Genomic DNA, 18,064 nt, shown 5'->3' with positions numbered 1-18,064 from the left:
TTGTGGAATTGAGGGCAAATCTGTCTGGTGCAGGACTGGTCAGTTTTACCTCAGAGAATTTCTAATTCATGAGGAAAACATTGACTGTACTTATCATATTTCTGTAAGAATATTGAGTAGCTGCATTTGCTTTCTCTCCTGTATTCTTTTGTTCCATACTGAGATACAATTACAAAGTCAAATATGTGCAACCCACATGAGCATTTACTCTTTGCTGTGAAAGTGATTACTAGCCAATTACAAAAGTTTCTACTTTCAGGACGTTGTTGTTGGTTATTTCTCACAACCTTCAGGTCTGAACTTGTAAATAAATCTGAGGATAAAGGCCTCCAAACCTTCCATGCTGCAAGTCATTGGATATGACAGCCTTTCTTCCAATATTGTCATTGTAGTCATGCAATATTCTGGTAGTTTCCTTGAGGGAAGTGTTTCTGAAAGTAGTTCAGGTAAAGTATGGGAAGGAAGGGAGTTGTTTGGGGGGATATTCAACCATACTGTGAACTCCGAGTTTGCATTTGAGTTAATTAAATAAAATGAACCAAGGTCAGGGGACTATATTAGCAGCTAGTTGACAGAAAGTAATCATATAGCATCAGAGGCCATCAGGGGAGACAGAGAGATGCAGGAAGTAGAGGGAGGCATTAGGAGTGGCGTAGCCTTTTCTGGTTTGGTGAAGTAGAAGCACTTGTCTTTCGGAGACACCAGCTAGTTTCTAGCCAGCCTCTCTGAGCTATCAGGTTTTCACCCCAGCCTTTGACAATTGAGTCTTATTTATAAACAGAATGATAGAGATTTAGTTAAAGCTACCTTTAGAGACAGTGACAGAGCCTGTGCCTGTGGGAACAGAATTCTCACCAGGTGTGGCCTGAGTGGCCAGGCAGCTGCTAGAGAGGCAGGCAAGTAACTGCAGATTGCAATTGCTGGCTGAAATAGCTTTAGATTAAGGCACAGCCACTGTGCTAAAGTTAAAACAACAGAGTTGTGAAGACAGTCTCCACTAGTTAAATGATTATTACACAAGTTTTAAGTAGTAAAAGCACACTGTTTACATTCGACCTGATAGATTTAATTGAATTTCCTTTGTCTTCAGTAGTTTTAAAATATCCCTTAATATGCCTTTGTAGTAATTTGGATTGTCTTCAAATTCTGTTTTTGTTGTTGTTGTCTTGTTTTGTTTTACTGACAATGAGTCATGGAATTTATTTTAAAACAGTTCTATGGTGTTCACATCATTTTACCATTTATTCAAAAGAAAGGCAGATTTGTACACTTTGTGATGGATGTGCATGCTTCTTTTTACATAAAGAATGAACTCTTGGGACTGAGAAGATGGTTCAAATGGGTAAAGTGCTTGTTGTCCAAGTACGAGGACCTAGCACCCTTGTAAAAAGCTGGGCATGACATTGTACACTTACAATCTCAGGTGGGAGAGTGGAGCAAAGCTGATCTTAGGACCTTCTGGCCAGCAGTCTATGTAATATGTAATCTCTAGTTCCATCCAGTTTTCCTGCAAATAGCATGGTTTCATTCTTTATGACCAAGTAATACTCCATTGTATATATATATATACCATTTATTTTTTAATCTGTTAATCTATTAATGAGTATCTGTGGTGACTCTATCTTGGCCTTCATTAATACTGCCACAGCAGACATGGGTATGTATGTTGGTATCTCTGTATGTTGACTTCTTGTCCTTCAAATATATACTGAAGTAGTATAGCTGGGTCATATGGAGGTCTATATTTTTAGCCTTTAGAAGACCTCCATACTATTTTCCACAGTGGCTGTACTAATTTGCATTCATTTTTTAATTTTTATTGAATTTTTTATTCATTTTACACACCAGTAAAAGATTCCCCTCTTCCCTCCTCCTGCCCCTAGCCTCCCCCCCCCACCCACTCCCCACTCTCTCCTCCACAAGAAGGTAAGGCCTCCTATGGGGAGGCTCATCCAGTAGAGGCAAGTCTAATCCCTTCCCCCTACCTCAAGACTTCACAAGGTATCCCATCATAAGTCGTGGACTCGAAAAAGCCCCCTCATGCACCAGGATGGATTCTGATTCTACAGCCAGGGAATTCCCCAAGCAGATCAAGCTACACAATTGTCTCACCAGTCAGAGGGCCTAGTCCAGTCCCATGTAGGCTCCACAGCCATTGATCCAACTTTCACGAGTACCCACTAGTTTGGTTTGGTAGTCTCTGCAGCTTTCCCCATCATGATCCTGATGCACTTGCCCATAGAATCCCCCCTTCCCCCCCCCTCCCTCTTCCTCCCTCTCTCCCCTACTGAACTCCTGGAACTCTGCCTGGTGTTTGACTATGGATTTCTGCATCTGCCTCCATCAGTCATTGGAGAAAAGTTCTGTGATGATAGCTAGGTATTCACCAATCTGATTATTGGGGCAAGCCAGTTCAGTTCAGGCACCCTCTCCACTATTTCTAGTAGTCCAAGCTGGGGTCATCCTTGGGGATTCCTGGCAACTTCCCTAGCACCGGGTTTCCCTCTATCCCCATTTTATCTTCCTCATCAGGTTACCTCTCTCATTGCTTTTCCACTCCATCCCTGTTCCAGCTCGACCATCCCATTCCCTTATGTTCTCATCCCCCATCCCCTACCCTCCATTGCCCATCCCTCACCCCTAGTTCACTCATGGAAATCTCATCTATTTCCCCTTTGCAGGGTGATCCATGTTTCCCTCTTTGGATCTTCCTTGTCTGTTCATTTTTTGAGACATTTTATTTAGCAGTTATGACATTGTAGCTGCTCTGATAGTATCTTTGCTTATGAAAATGGGCAAATTTATAAAGTCCTGATAGAGGACATTGAGCATTCAATCCTTTCCTCATCATCTGTCCATAAGCCTGGTAGAACTCCACTATCTCTGGAAAATAAGTGAAATAAAAAAATGGCATGGGGCTAGAGAGATAGCTCAACTGTTCAGAGCAGTGGATGCTCTTCCAAAGGAATAGGGTTCAATTCCCAGCACCCACATGGGAGCTCAGAACTGTCTATAACTCCAGTTCCAGGGGATCTAACCCCTTCTTGTGCCTTCTGCGATTGCCAGTCTTTCACACGGTAAACAGACACACAGGCAGGCAAAGACCCCCACACGTAAAATAAATACATTAGATACATACAATTTGAAGAAAGAAAGAAATTTGATGTATAGTGCTAAGGATTACCTGTTTTCCTTGGGTAGTTAGTTCCTGGTCCAACTGTCTGCCTTGTGAATTGAAACTTATGTATCTATGGGCCTGTGATCTGGGATAATATATTTTTCTGTTGCTGCTATATCGAATTACCATCAATTTAGCAGCTAACAACACATCTATTATTTCACTGTTCTCTAGGAGTTTACCTTGGCTCTCACCAGTTTCTTTGTTCTTGGTTTCATGAGGCTGTACTAAAGATCTGCATTGGTTGTGTTCTGGATCTGAGAAGGATCCCACTTTTGAACTCCTGCTCCTCAGAGCTCTGAGATGAAGCTCCCCCTTCCCTTGCTAATGACTAGCCAAGGCCATCCTTAGCTCCGTGAGTGTTGTCCTTCTATTTCAGGGCCAGCAGAAGTGTCTCAAATCCGTGGTATCTTTTTTACTTCCCCTTCTACTAAATCTCTTTTTTAAATTTTAGTCCTAAAAGTTATCTGTGTTTAGATTGACTTGATTGAGCTCACTGCAGTGTGTGGGATAGTTTTGCTGTTTGAATGTCCATAGCCATAACTACACCTGCATAGCTCCTCTGCCATATTACTGTAACAGTATCATGTACTAGGGTATTGATTTCTAGGAAATGCATTTTGGGAGCGTAATTATTCTGCTTATCAAAGAAAATTCTATAAGAATGCGCCATTTCAGTGATTTATTTCTAAGGTAATTCTGAGTGTTGAGGTTGTGGGTGTTACCAGAAGTAAGTTAGTTTACCTAAACTACTATTTTTTTCCTAATATAGCTTATAGCATTTGGTAAAAGTAACTGTTTAACTTGAACAGTAAGGTCAAGTAGAAACATCGGCAATGAGAATAAGGCAAGAAACTGGAAGTGACGTTCACCTGAGTCTGACAGCATTGCTCGAGGTTGACTCTGATGTTCGGGATGCAGGGTTTCTTCAGATATTAAGAAAGGTATCCGGGCTGGAGAGATGGCTCAGAGGTTAAGAACACTGGCTGTTCATCCAGAGGTCCTGAGTTCAATTCCCAGCAACCACATGATGGCTTACAACCATCTGTAATGAGATCTGGTGCCCTCTTCTGGCCTGCAGGGATACATGCAAACAGAACACTGTATACATAATAAATAAATTGTTAATAAATAAATTATTTTTAAAAAAAAAAGAAAGAAAGAAAGGTATCCAGGCAAGGCTACTGGATTATGGTTTCTCTTATACTGTTTTCCTAAGGAAGAACTGAGCTCGCCAGCAACTTAGCACCTAGTATAATTTAAAACAAAATGTTCAGAGATTAGAAAGATAAGGAAGAGAAGTTTCTAGTAAACAGAATTTCCCAAGTAAAAGTGGGAATGATTAGAACAGTAGAATTGTAAAACTTGAATGCTAGCTACAATTTTAGTCTAATTACAAATAAAACATGAAGATATATTTATTAATGTTTCAAATGTCAGAATCTAATTTTAATTCAATAAATCTTACTTACACAGTCAATTATCAACTAAAAGCAAGGATAATTGGAGGTAAATATGTATTTATATTTTTTCTCAAAATATATTCTGTTGTGCTATTCATGTATTTATGTTGGTTTAATTTATAATTGATTTCCAAGTATTCATCATTATATAATTAATAATAAAATACAGACATAACTAAGCATTATTGTTTTTCTAACAGGACAAATAAACCCATAGTAGCCCCCACGCATGGACATATTCATAGAATGTACAAATATTCAGAACATATATAAAGTGCATGTAGTTCATTTAGGTATATCTATTGTATCTACTTCACTTCTCAAATAGTCAATATACTCTGTCTTACTGTGTGTTGTACACAGAATACCCCATAGGAGAACAAATTTTATAACCATAAACTCATATGAGGGTACACATCATTCCCCTTTATTTCTAAAGTAAAACAGTATTGGTTTCTAAATAAGTTATATATAGTGAACACTGAGTGAAGTATAAGACAGCATAAAATTACCATGTCAGAATTAATTTTCGCCTTTACTCTTACACATATTAGATACGTAATATTAAGAATTTCAACTAATCACGTGTAGCCTCAGTTTCCTCACCTATAAAATAATAATTAAACTTCTCCCATTTATATTGTAATTGATGTTCCAATAAAATGAGCTGGTTAAATTAAGACACGTGAAAATTATAAATTCTTATAAAAACATTTTTATGTTTTATGCAAATATAAATGATTCCTGTTATTATGGTTAAGGAATGGTCTGTCTCTTCAAATATATGAATTCTAGATAAAATGGAAACTAATTTATTACTCTATTTTTGAATCAGTTGAAGTGATCATGTTTTCTTCTTGTATGTCTGATAAGTTGGTAGTTACAATATTAAGTAATTATTAAATAAAACAATTTGTAAAAAAAACAACAAGTGAATTATTTAGTTGGTTCTAATGTTATTATTTGTGCTAAAGCTAATCAAGACACTATTAGTTGTCACTGAACTAACAGGGAGGAATTTAGAATTAATGGTAAAAGTATATAGAATTGCTATAATATGTCTTGCTTGATAATTTTCTCTATTTTGTTAATTAGTTCATTAGTAAAGTCATAGCTTACTTAGTCCTAAATTTCAGCAACAATGAATTACAGAACTCAGGAGCATACCGGTTATGTGGGAGTCATGGTAGCCAGTTTTTGTGTGTGTGTGTGTGTGTGTGTGTAAGAAGTGGCAAGAAGTGGCTGGCTGTTTCTATGTTCCATTTCCAAGACTCCAGATCCTCATTCCCATGCAGAGATAAAGAGTTAAAGGTTCTTTCTGCTAATGGATAATTGGAGGGTATTGGGATGAGTTTTAATGTTTGTTAAGTGCCTTGAATACATATATACATGTGTGTATCATATATGTGTATATATACACGTGTGTATACGTGTGGGGATGCATGTGTACATGCATGATTGTGTGTGTTTGTACAGATGCATTACACATGCATTTGTAATGTGCCTTCTCTTACCCACTCTTTGAAGATGAGGTTTATCATTATTTATTCCTGAAGGAGCCACTGGACCATACAGCCACTGAGACTTTGTAAGTTAAAGATATGGATATCCAGTTCAGTTACAGGGATTCCTACCTCTGTCTCTTACTATTCCAGTTCTAACCCAAACATCTGGATTGGCATGGGTAACAGGAAAGAAGAAGAAGAAAGGGCTAGCGGGTAGGAAAGGGCTGGCTGTTTCTCTCCCTCATCCCTACTGTGTTGCTCCTTTATTTTCTCTTTCTTCAATCCTTCTTTCCTTCTTTTCTTCCCTCTTCCTTCCCTTTATCTCCATTCTCCTCTCCCTCCCTTCATTTCTTTTTTCCTTTAGCCTTCTTTCCTTTTCTTCTTTCATGTCTTTCTCTTTTTTCCTTTTTTTGACCTCACAGAGACTACTTCAGAGGATAGCCAAATTTTATTGACTGCTATCATTTTTCTTGTGCTTCTCATTTGCCTTCACATTGATCCACACTATATCTATCACCTTTCTCACTACTTCAGTTCTAAGAACACTCTTCCCTGTGTCTAAGAGTAATACTGTCCTGAACAGATGATTTCCTCATGGGAAATCAATGGAAAATGTAATAGCTAAGTGTCATTCACATTCCTTTTCAACATTTTGGCTCCCTACTTGATCATTATCTAGACAATATTTTCTCATTGAATACAATAAATAATTGATTTATGAATTGTTTATTATATTAAACAGATTAAGGAAGGTGGAATTATTGTAATCAGTAGTATAATCCATCTCTTTAGAAGGCATAGACATGACCATTTCCAAGTTCTATGGAGAACAGAAAGTGAGATCAAATTACAGGTTGGAACATGCTATTACTGTAGAAAGGAACTGGATTGCTATATCTTTCCTCTATATCCAAAAGTATATTTGTTTTATAGCTATTTTTTAGTAAAAATAAGTTTTAGAAAGGAAGAAAGGAATGATTGTGTTATTACGGATGTCTGCTGGCAATTCAAAATGTTGCTAAGCAGAATTTTCTTGGAGAATTCAAATTTTCCAGTTGGACTGACTTACTGTCAAAAAGTCAAGTTGATTATTCTATGAATTAATTTGATAATTGGCTGAATAAAATGTTAATGCCAATTAGAAAAGGTAGAGTTTTAAACTGTGTAGCAAAATAATTTCTAAGACTGTTTGGTCATTTTTATTGATTTTTCTTAAACACTTCAGTGAATAGTTCATATAGTTATAACTTTCTATTTTATGATGTATTGTTTCTTGACCTATTTGCTGTATGTGCATAACACACACACACACACACACACACACACACACACACACACACACACACACTCTTCCTATTCCACCATTAATTCTTTTAAGAAAAGTCAAATTATATAGTATTCCTTTTCACATAGAACCACTTACAACATCAGTTTTAGAAGAGCTTAATTCACTCATTAGATGTTTTCAACTTCTTTGTTGTGGGTATTTTTTGAAGAACATTTAAAAACACTTGTTTCATGTGCCCAGTGTGCTCTGTGTATGTGTGTATGTGTCCGTGTGTCCGCGTCCGCGTCCGTGTCCGTGTCCGTGTCCGTGTGTGTGCGCACGCGCGTGCGTGCGCGCACATGTGTACAGATACCCATGAAGACCAGATCGTCAGATTCCTTTGAGCAGAAATTACAGGCAGTTAGCTGCCAATTTGGGTGCTAGGAAACAAATGCAGATCCTCTGGAGGAACAGCAAGTGTACTTAGCCATTAAACCATCTATCTAGTTCATTGGAGAACCTTGTTTTCTTTTTTAAATGCTACTAGGACCTGGAACCCAGGGCCTCATGCACCTCAAGCAAGAGTTCTACCACTAAGAAATATGCCCAGCGTTTGCACGGCTTGTTAGGAGTTTCTAAGCCATCTCAGGGTTTGTCTGATGCTCCCTGCAGCATGCCTTCTGCACTCACTTCCTATTGTTTCCACCCTCCCTCATCTTCAACTTCTTATCTAAACCACTGCCTTTGGATTAGGATCTGGCTTCCAATCCCACTTATTGATCGTTGTTTACTCCATGATTCTCTTCAAAGTCACCTTTCTCTCCCAGTAACATTTGGTAGTTATGCCATCCTTATTAAGCTGCACATCTTAAACAGATACCTATAACTCCGTGTTTACCTTCCTTCCATAAATGTTTCTAAGAAGTTGAAGATTCTGGATGTTTTCTGTGGACTGAATATAACTTTGTTTTTAAATCAATGTCCTATAGAACAACTTAAAACCAAAAATCTATGGTCCATGTAATAAATCTTCTAGCAGCCATTCAAACCTGATACTGTTGTGTATTAAGGAAGAATGGACTATTTCCAAGGGAAAAGTTCCTGACAAGTCAAGGTCCATGTGGAAATGCCACGCACTTTTTGCATTTGTTTTATGCACCCAAGGAATCTGCCTGTATTTGGGGTTCTTAAATGATTTTGAGATAGGCCTATAAGTAAATATGATAATATTGACATAATATATGAGGTTATAACCAAAACTAAAAATACAGCAAATAAGATGTTAGAAAGTGACTGTCTTACCTAGTGCTTTCCTTAGAAATTACCCATTGTTTTAGAATTGAGTAAAGTATGAAATCAGATCGAATAGTTAATTAAGTTTTTATCTACAGTGTAGGTCAGAGTTAGGTTGTTCAATAAATAAAATATTAGCTCACAATTGAATTAAGATCAAAGTCTGTGAGTGGGTGAGGAAATGTGGACTTTTAGTCTTAACAGGTTGTCCTTCTGAGCAGGATGCAGGGCCTGTAGCCCCAGGTGCTAGCCTACCAGGGTGGCCCTGTGCTTCTCAGGGCACCATGCCGATGAGCCTCCCACTGCAGCTCTGATTTTGGCAGCCAAGGCACAGTCAGCTCTTTGATCCTTGGAGTGGCTCCTGCCACAGTAAGTGGTTCTTTTTGTTTTGTCCCTCTTTTTGGTCATTACTCCCACCTGGCAGTACAAGACAGAAACTAGGAGGTGGGAGGGAGCATCGAGGGGACACTTGAGGAACACGGTCTGACAAGCATGAAACGCTGCCTAAACTGGTCTGGTTCTGAGAACGCATATCTAACATTGCTGCCAACTCATTAATGAATAGTTTATTTTGTATATCACACAACAGTCTGCTGAAAAGCACATTTCCCCATTCTGTTTTCTCGTTACTGGGGTCTTAAATTACCATAAAATGCATCCATCCATATAAAACAAAGGCAGTACTACCCCTTGTCTTTTTATAGTCCTCTTCCATAAGTATCTGGGTATGCTTGTTAACATCTACTTCATCTTATGCTTTGGTACTCGAAAAATTGATTCTCCAACATGTTTGAAAATCAACTTGGATGTCATCTTTTCATGTAAATATTTTGTTTAATTATATATTTTTGACAAATAAAAATTCTATAAATTTATCAAGTACAATATGCTATTCTGACCCATGTATATATTGTAAAAATATAAGCTAATTAACATATTGCCATAAATTTTCCTGCAGGACACTTTGTTTACAATTCCAACAAATTTGTAGTAGTCTCGGTTCACATCAATACAGCATTTGATAAAGAACATAAAAATGACTATACCAATTTTACAATGAGGTGATGAATTCAAGATGGTTCTACTAAGCCAGTGTCTAAATGGAAGGAATATAGAGAAGGCATCAGAGTGCCCAGGGCTAGAGAAATACTAATAGTGGCATGGAGGAGACATGTGATTATATTTAGTGGTAACTTCTACATATAGTCCCAGTTAAGCTATTCAGTCTCTTTTAAATAAATTTTAGCCAGATGGTGGTGGCATATGCCTTTAATCCTAGCACTCAGGAGGCAGAAGCAGGTAGATTTCTGAGTTAAGGCCAGTTTGATCCACAAAGTGAGTTCCAGGATATCCAGGGCTATGATAAAAGCTGTATCAATCAATCAATCAATAAGAAAAATAAATAAAACAGTGTTACATAAATTACTTGTAAAAATCAGAATTTATCATAAACATGTATTCCTATGTTTATATTTTCCCTGTCAGCTCTTTCTTAAAGGCAACCATTTCAGCCATATTAGAAACATCTTCAAAGAAAAACTATCAGGCTACCAAATCTAATTTGTTTTCAATAACTTATTTATCTTTATTCTTTAAAACAGGCTTTAATAGTACCTTGTGTCATTTGAACAAAAAGTAGTAAATCTTGATTCCGTGTATTATTACTCACTTTGAATAATTAAAATGCCATGTACTATGTAGTTTTCAATGAATTTCAATGCTATACATCTTAAGTGTATTTATTATATCCCTTAATAACAAGCTGTTTTGGAAATAAGGGAACTTAGCATCAGAGAAGGTGAATAATTTGAACCTAGTCATACAACTAATAAGTGAAAAATCTGGAATTCAGGTTCAGGTACTTCTGACCCAAAGTCTCCCTTCCCCCTTTTTAAACCATTGTCTTTTCAATATCTCATAATGTAGATGACCTTGCCTTGCTTCCTAAAAGTGTGTATGGTTTGATAAGGGGAAAGGGGAGGTGTGTCACACATTTTTGTTTTTCTGTTTGTATGCTTTCTTTAATAGCTTGAAACCATGTCCAGCACAATCTACTTGCCAATTTTTTCTCCTAATGAGGCCTACTAGCCTGGAGATACCATCGTACTACATCCTAGTTTTATTTATGAGGGTACTTTACATTCACTCTTAAACTCAAAACCATCTGACTTTCCTACATTAAAGATAATATTATAAATGCTATATGCTACCTTGTAACTATAATATAATAAGACTATTTTTGGTAGATATTTGTTACAGAGATGTTAATATCAAGGATTTTAGTATATCCAGCTTGACTACTTGTGAGTTTTGTCTTCTGTTAAATGAAAATGGAAAGGGGACCTGCCTCAGTTTTTCTGGTGATTAAGTGAGCTGTTTATATAAATATATAATTATATAAAATTCTTACATCAGTCACCAACATATAGGAAGTACTCAATAGTCTTAACTATTACTATAAATGAGTGATATATGAATAGACAATGCAAGCTTAATAAATATGTAGTAAATGGATAAATGAACTATACAGTTTCTTTAAATGGCTACATATGACCAATTTATAAGTTTGGTATTCTCAATACTTCTTTACATTTTGCATATCATGCAAAACAAATGTTCAATAGCATTAAGAATGTCAACCAGTTTCCAAGGTTGTATAAGCTCTGAAGGAGCCATGTTAGGACTTATCATTACTTTCCCCCACTTACATTTGCAATCCTTTGTAGTGCACAGCATACATTCTCTGACTGGAGGTATGTGTGGCCACTAAATAAATACGTATCTTCTTCTTGTCATAGTCATACAAATATGATTTATCTTTGGCATAATATAAATAGAAGTGATTGAGGATGCATGCATGCATATGGTGAACAAAAAATAAAGGGCAGGAAAACACAAAAAGACAGTATGTACGTCTGTCTATACTCTTGAGACACCAGGAATACATTGAGAGCGAGGACAGATCACATCACTGTTTGTGCCTGTGCTGGAGATGCCGCATACTTTCATGATGAAGACAACAGTATGGTTTTAGAAGGACTTTGTTCCTTAATAGATTTGTTTTTAAATCCTGAGCTGTTTACTATCTAAGGCATTTATCTGAAATTACTATGCACTAAATCCCTCAGTTCCTAGAACTGCTAATCTGATTCTAGTAATAGTTTTAGAAAGGGTTCAAAGGTTTGCCTCCCTGTAGAATGCTCTTCCTATCACTGCTACTCCAATTCTACCTTCAGAAACAGTCCATGTGTTACATCTAAGAACCCTGTTTCATGCTTTTCTGCTTGTTTGTGCTATGTTTATAGTTTTCTGTTTAGAGATAGATGTTTTCCTTTAGCCTCTGGTGATTAAATTATAAACTCCTTGAAGACAGAGACTATGCCTTATTCATCTCTCAGTGTCAGTATTATCCAGTTTCTGAAACCGAATAGATTGTCAATAATATATATCCAATAAATAAATAAACTTGCCATTACACACATCAGATAAGGGGCATGAATGAAATTTCCTCTGTATTTTTGTTTTTCTCAAGTGATTGTGAGCCTTTTGAAATTTTTTATGAACATACTAATATGCTTCTGAGTTTGCTAGTTGTTTTGAAATACATATTCTGATCTTTGGAAAGAATTTTTTCTGCCTATTTAGCCTTTTTGTTTTGTTTTTTTGTTGACTCTGTGCATATCTTTGACAGCAGGGCTCAAGTGTGCTGTCTGTGAGTGATTGTACAATAGAACCAATGGGAAGTAATATTAATTCTCTTTTGTTTACATGCTCCCTGACTTGTTGCTTTGTTCATGCCCTTATCTATATGCTTTCAAAAGATGCATGGATTGTGTCAGTGAGCTGAGAAAGTCTTCATTTCAGCCAAAATTCTTAGACCTTAATATGATATGTTATACATAGTTACAAGTCAGTAACTGTGGCCTACCTGAACAAATCCCCCATTGTTGTTTACTGTTTTGAGCACTGGGCCTGAGAATATTTTTAAAAACTAACCGAAATGTCCAGTATTACATGGTCTAAGAGAAACCCTGACACTCACAACTCAAACTTCTGTGTTCCCAGCTGTTACACAAGCTCACAGAGAAGTGCTGTATATGTCTGATTTCTCAACTTCACCATGCAGTAAACTTTTGCAATCCCGAGGCTAGAGACCTCCTTTGTAAATGTTGTCTGCCCAGTGACGGTGTTGGCACCCAGGAGGCCCTAGCAGATAAAAGTGGAAGAACATATGGCTTCCATCTGAATACAAATTGGTGGCCATAACATGGTAATTCAGCTGCACTGTCCCTTATACTGTAAACTGAAAGAGTATGATTAGAGGTGTTTATAAACGGCGCCTGAATTCTCCCACCCCTCCCCACCCCCTTTCCACTGTATTTTTATCGGCCTGAATCATAGCCATCCTGCGTCGCAGTCTCACTGTGTTATTTGTGAAAATGGCCAGCATGAGGAATTATTAATTAAAGCTAACAAATCACCCTGACGAGCTGTGCCCTGGCATGGCTGAAGGTTGATTGGCGAAAGTGTTCTCCCTTTGCAGAAAAGACTTTTTGTGCTTGTGACGCAGTCAGGGACGGATTATTGAATATGCAAGTTAGAAGAAAAATCACAGGACAAGCAAATTGAGTATTTACTGGCAAATAATTGCTCTCTTAAGCTGTGGCTCTCTTCCTAAATTCTTAACATTCCCGAGGGTTAGAAAGAAACACAGAAAAAATGCATCGGTACAGAGTTCATTTCAAAAAAACCACATAGACTGATGTTTGAGACTTGTTCAGGTAAGTGTGATTGTGTGTGCATGAGAAGTGAAAGAACCAGCAGAAGATGGGGAGTGTGGCTTGGGAGTCTGGTGAGTTGTTTATGGGAATACTGCTCAGCATATTTCTGAGTTGAGAATTTAGTTTCCATGCTGCATTTATTGTGAAAGTTAGAGTCGTGAAAAGGAGAGAATGTTTTCTCAAATTGTTTGTCTTTATTAGCAAAAAAATATGTTAATGTTTTGTCCCCAAAATAGTTTCAATTTTGCTCAGATATTTGTGACTATGTACAAAATGATGATTAGATTTAAAGATCTGTTGTTATTTTCAACATTGTTAATTATGACACATCTTAACAGTGTCCCAAACGCATGCGGGGACTATTGCATTTATTTTTAAAAGTAAACACTGTTTTACATTAGAACCTAGCTGGTACTTGTTGATATTTCTACAGGAACATAAACTTTTGAAGTAGTTGTTTAAGCTTTGAACGCCTATAATAACCGAAGTGTCCATATTGTGTGAGTGTGTGTGTGTGTGTGTGTGTGTGTGTGTGTGTGTGTGTGTGTTTTCTGGAATGTTGATTGGACTCCTGAGTTTTGAAGATACTGTTAGATACAGAAAACAGCTTTAAAGTCTTTTTCAAAACTAAATGTAATATATATAAATATAAAAGTATGGAAATGAAGGCTCATGTATAAAATGTCGATGTTAAACAGAGACACTTTTGTATAAGTGCAGTTAGATTATGTGAACAGCACCACAAAAATATGTGTATCTACTGAGGATGAATTACATGTTCTTTGAAAATGTAGAAAATGTGCTGTCATCGACAACAGGCTGTTTTTGAAATGAGAATAATTGGCTGGCGAAATAGCATTTTAGGCTTGTATTAACTACGAATAGCATGGATTTAAAACAAAAGCATAAATATAATTTAGGCTAAATTAACTAATTAATAATTGCAAAGTGCTTTAACAATAAAACATTGACATGATAGTAATAATAATAGGAATAAGGATAAAAATGGAAAATTTAGCAGTTACACAGAAATTAAACCAGTCAACTTATGTATAAGCTTTCGGAAACTCAGAATTTTAAAGTATAAGTAAATGAAACAGATTTTTTTTGTACTTCTAATCTATTTCTTGAACCAAACAATATTGTATTGGTTAGGAGTCTTTCCTTACTGTATTCTATTTTACTTGAAGGTTAGTTTGTTTTAGCATGCAGAATAGAACTCAAAAAGAAAGTTTAGAAAATGTATTTTTTTGAAGATTGAATCCCCACTAGATCAGATTTCCTCAGATTTCATGAGACAGCCTCCTTAAAGTTTTCTTTGAGTATTAGAGGGCAAATTTGGTCCATTATTTTGAAATAGCAAAGAGGGCATTTAAAGCATATGTTCAGAGAACAAACCATCTGCCTTCTTTATTACGAGTATCAGCATTATGAGGACTTGGGAAGGCTTGAAAATTGAGCCAAAGTCCTGATCAAGATCTTAATACTGAGCACTTTGGTTTATAGAAGTGTTTAGCCACCAGCACCCCCCCCCTTTTGAAAAAAAAAAAACACTGTTATTATGCTCTGATATGTGGGCAGTACTGCCAAAATGTTGTGGAGTGATATGACCCCATGGCAGCTTAATGATGATCCAGTCTCTTTCATTTAACCCACTAAATATGAATACTTTGTTGAGTTTTGAGCTTGTTATTGCTGCTGAAACTCACAGTGATTTAGAGAAACAAAAGGTGTTGACTATGGGAACAAAAAATGAAGTCCAGCTGCTAGCTTCGGAACTATGTACAGGCAAGCTGCAGAAAGCATGCAGGGGCCAGACTTGAGCACTGCTGCAATCCACCTGTGATGAAGTGAGACCATGGATCAGTTTGGGTTGTCTAGAGGAGGAAGAGATGACAGGAACAGACAACAAGGCACGTGTAAAGTGGCATTATTCCTAGAAGGCACTACTATATTTCCTTAGCAACTGGGAGGATTTGAAAATCAAAAAATAATAAAGGAACAAAATCATATTTGCTTCTAAATCGAGTAATGCTGTAGTATTATGCTGAGCATTCTATAGTGGTCATGTAAGGACAGACCAAGATGAATATCATTATAGGATATCTGACTTAAAAACAGAACACTTCTGTTTTTCCTAAACTGCACTCAAATCAGACCAGCCAGGAGAGTTCATTATCAAAAGGAAACAAAGTCAGATTATAAGTTCTCAGTGGTTTTCAGAATCATGTACTTGGATGGGTTGATTTTTACTAGAGACCTTTTTTAGTCAGTTTATTAATCATAAATAAATACTTTATAAGAACTACAGTTGATATTTATATCAATAAAATTAATGACCTGGTGATGAAAATGACTACCCAGTTTTTATAGATTATCTACTGGTAGAATTTTGATTTTGTACTTCCACAAATTGCCAAACTACAGATGAATGTACCTGGTGAATATTTTATCTAGTAGTCATTAGCCTATGAGAAATTTATTATTTTTAGGAAGTTAATTTTAATTTGGGGATTTGGGTGGGCATGATCTATATACCAAATGTGCATGCATGCACAGATACACATTTTAATTTTGCTATTTTTGATACTATATTTCGATTAAGTTTACATAGTTGATAGAAATAGAGAGTAAAGCAAAGTACATGAATTATAAGAATATAATACAGATAAAATAAAGCAAAATGATAAACCAAGATAGATGTAAAAGTAGAATAAGGCATGAGGTGAACACAGACCACTCACTGGAGTACAGAAAAGTTTCAACTTTCACAGAATATGCAAAATAAAATAATTTCTCTCATGCATCATTTTTTCAAAAAAAAAAAATGATGGACTCTTAATTTTAGAGGTGACAATGCTAAGATGACAGGAAACTTCCACCGAAAAGGATTATGGGTTACAGTGCCCCAAAAAATCAGCCTAAAAGTAGATGGAATTTTTCCTTGAGATTAGGATATGTTAGTAATCACTTCTTTTCAGACAGGAAGAAATGGGGGGCATGGGGGAGTGAGGGAGGAGGGTGAGAGGAGCAAGGACCTGGGATGGGGGAGAAGGAATGTAAGTGCTGTCAAGTGCATCAGACCCAGCTCTTATAGAAAACAAAGAGTAAAGAGGAAAAGAGATCTTCAAACTATTTAATATAAATAAATAGTTATATATTGTTACGGCAAGTCAAACATTTAGACTACTTTTGTTGTAGTCACTAAAACAGATTTTATCAAATAAACCTCTGGAATCAACATCACTGTCCCAAGTTGTGCATAAAGTCCTGCTCTGGGGCTGCCATCTTTTTCCACTTTCACTCGACGCAGATTGTCAATCTTTTTAAAGGTTTAAAAAGAGGCATTTCTGCCTTAAAATTTAGCATTTTTCTCCTTTGGCTTCTCTCTTCCTTCAAAAGTTTTAGGAAACTGTCTAGTCTTCTCACAGACGATTTTGATGGTAAAGTCACATTTGATGGGCTAGTCAAAGGGTGAGTGATGCACAGTGATTTCTTTATATATTGCCGTGGAGGCCAGGCCTTGGGAAGCCATACAATGACCACCTGTAGAGGAACACTAAGGCAGTTTTTATAACTTTAGAATTTCCCAATCAGAAGCTGTGACGGTGGCACTTGGGCATCTGTGGTTTAGAGGACTAAGTCATGCACATTAGAATTTGAAAACATGTGTTTTAAAATGGTGACCTTAAACTTCATAGTATATGAACCACAGCTGGTGAGGGTTCATTATAATAACATGAACTAAACACTAATGCATATTCAATACTGTGTAATAAGTGTTTCCTAATAGAACTGGAATAATGTAGCTTAGAACAACACTGAAGTGTTTGAGGCCTTTAAACCACATACCAACATCTGACAAAAATTAAAAATGTTTTTGTCATTGATTGAGATCTATTATACATTAAGTTGTATGCTGCGTCTGATTACTAAAAAATGGTCTGTCTTTGGTGTAAAAAACTACACAACTAGAATTATTTTATGTTATTTGGTTATTGCCTTATCTAAATTTAGATAATCATAAATTTGTGTGTAAACTTACCTTGAGATCAGCTGGTAACTCAAGACTCTGCATTGTGTTGTATTACTATAAGTAAACACAGGTCATAATTTCATATAGTAGGAGCCCCTTGCCACTTAGAAGATGATAAGAAACCTCTTCAGAGCCCTTCATTTTCCTCAATGGGAGACTGTCTCCTGAAACTGGAATGGGAGGATGTGTCACATTAACCTCCTAAATGTTTTCTTTCCTCTTACCATTAGCCAGCTATTTGTTATAAGGATGCTTTCTGAGGGAAAGAGAAATGTTTGTGATTACGCTAGGTGTTATGACTTACATGTCTCTTTCTCTTGCCTCTCTGCTGTCTAAGCTGGTCTGCAGGAGATATTTCAGCCTAGCCAGACTATCTGCTTGATTGGTTAGACTCATAGGAACAAAGGAACACTGACTGCTCTTACCCAGAACTATCTGTTCCACAGGTTCTAAATATTAATACAGTAGAGTCCTGAATGAGCATCCTATAACACAACCTCCACAGCCTCCACCTAGAATACATATTAGAGTCATACTCCTT

General features: G+C 36.6%; 1 protein-coding gene across 9 annotated transcripts in view; it reads left to right on the top strand.

Annotated features, from left to right (window-relative positions):
* The window catches only part of Zbtb20 (zinc finger and BTB domain containing 20), a 747,261-nt gene that overhangs the window by 334,847 nt on the left and 394,350 nt on the right, over nt 1-18,064 (top strand). Inside the window, exon 1 of one of the 9 annotated variants that reach the window (XM_028872117.2) lies at nt 11,113-13,487. The exons of the other annotated variants lie outside the window; for them this stretch is intronic. The gene's annotated coding sequence lies outside the window, so the exon portion shown is untranslated. Of the gene's footprint in view, nt 1-11,112; nt 13,488-18,064 lie in introns of those variants that run through there. 9 annotated transcript variants of the gene reach the window in all.

Source organism: Peromyscus leucopus, chromosome 12 (genome assembly GCF_004664715.2).
Source record: "Peromyscus leucopus breed LL Stock chromosome 12, UCI_PerLeu_2.1, whole genome shotgun sequence".
NCBI lineage: Eukaryota > Metazoa > Chordata > Mammalia > Rodentia > Cricetidae > Peromyscus > Peromyscus leucopus.
The sequence above is the reverse complement of the archived record's forward strand: the minus strand, read 5'-3'. Positions and strand labels throughout refer to the sequence as shown.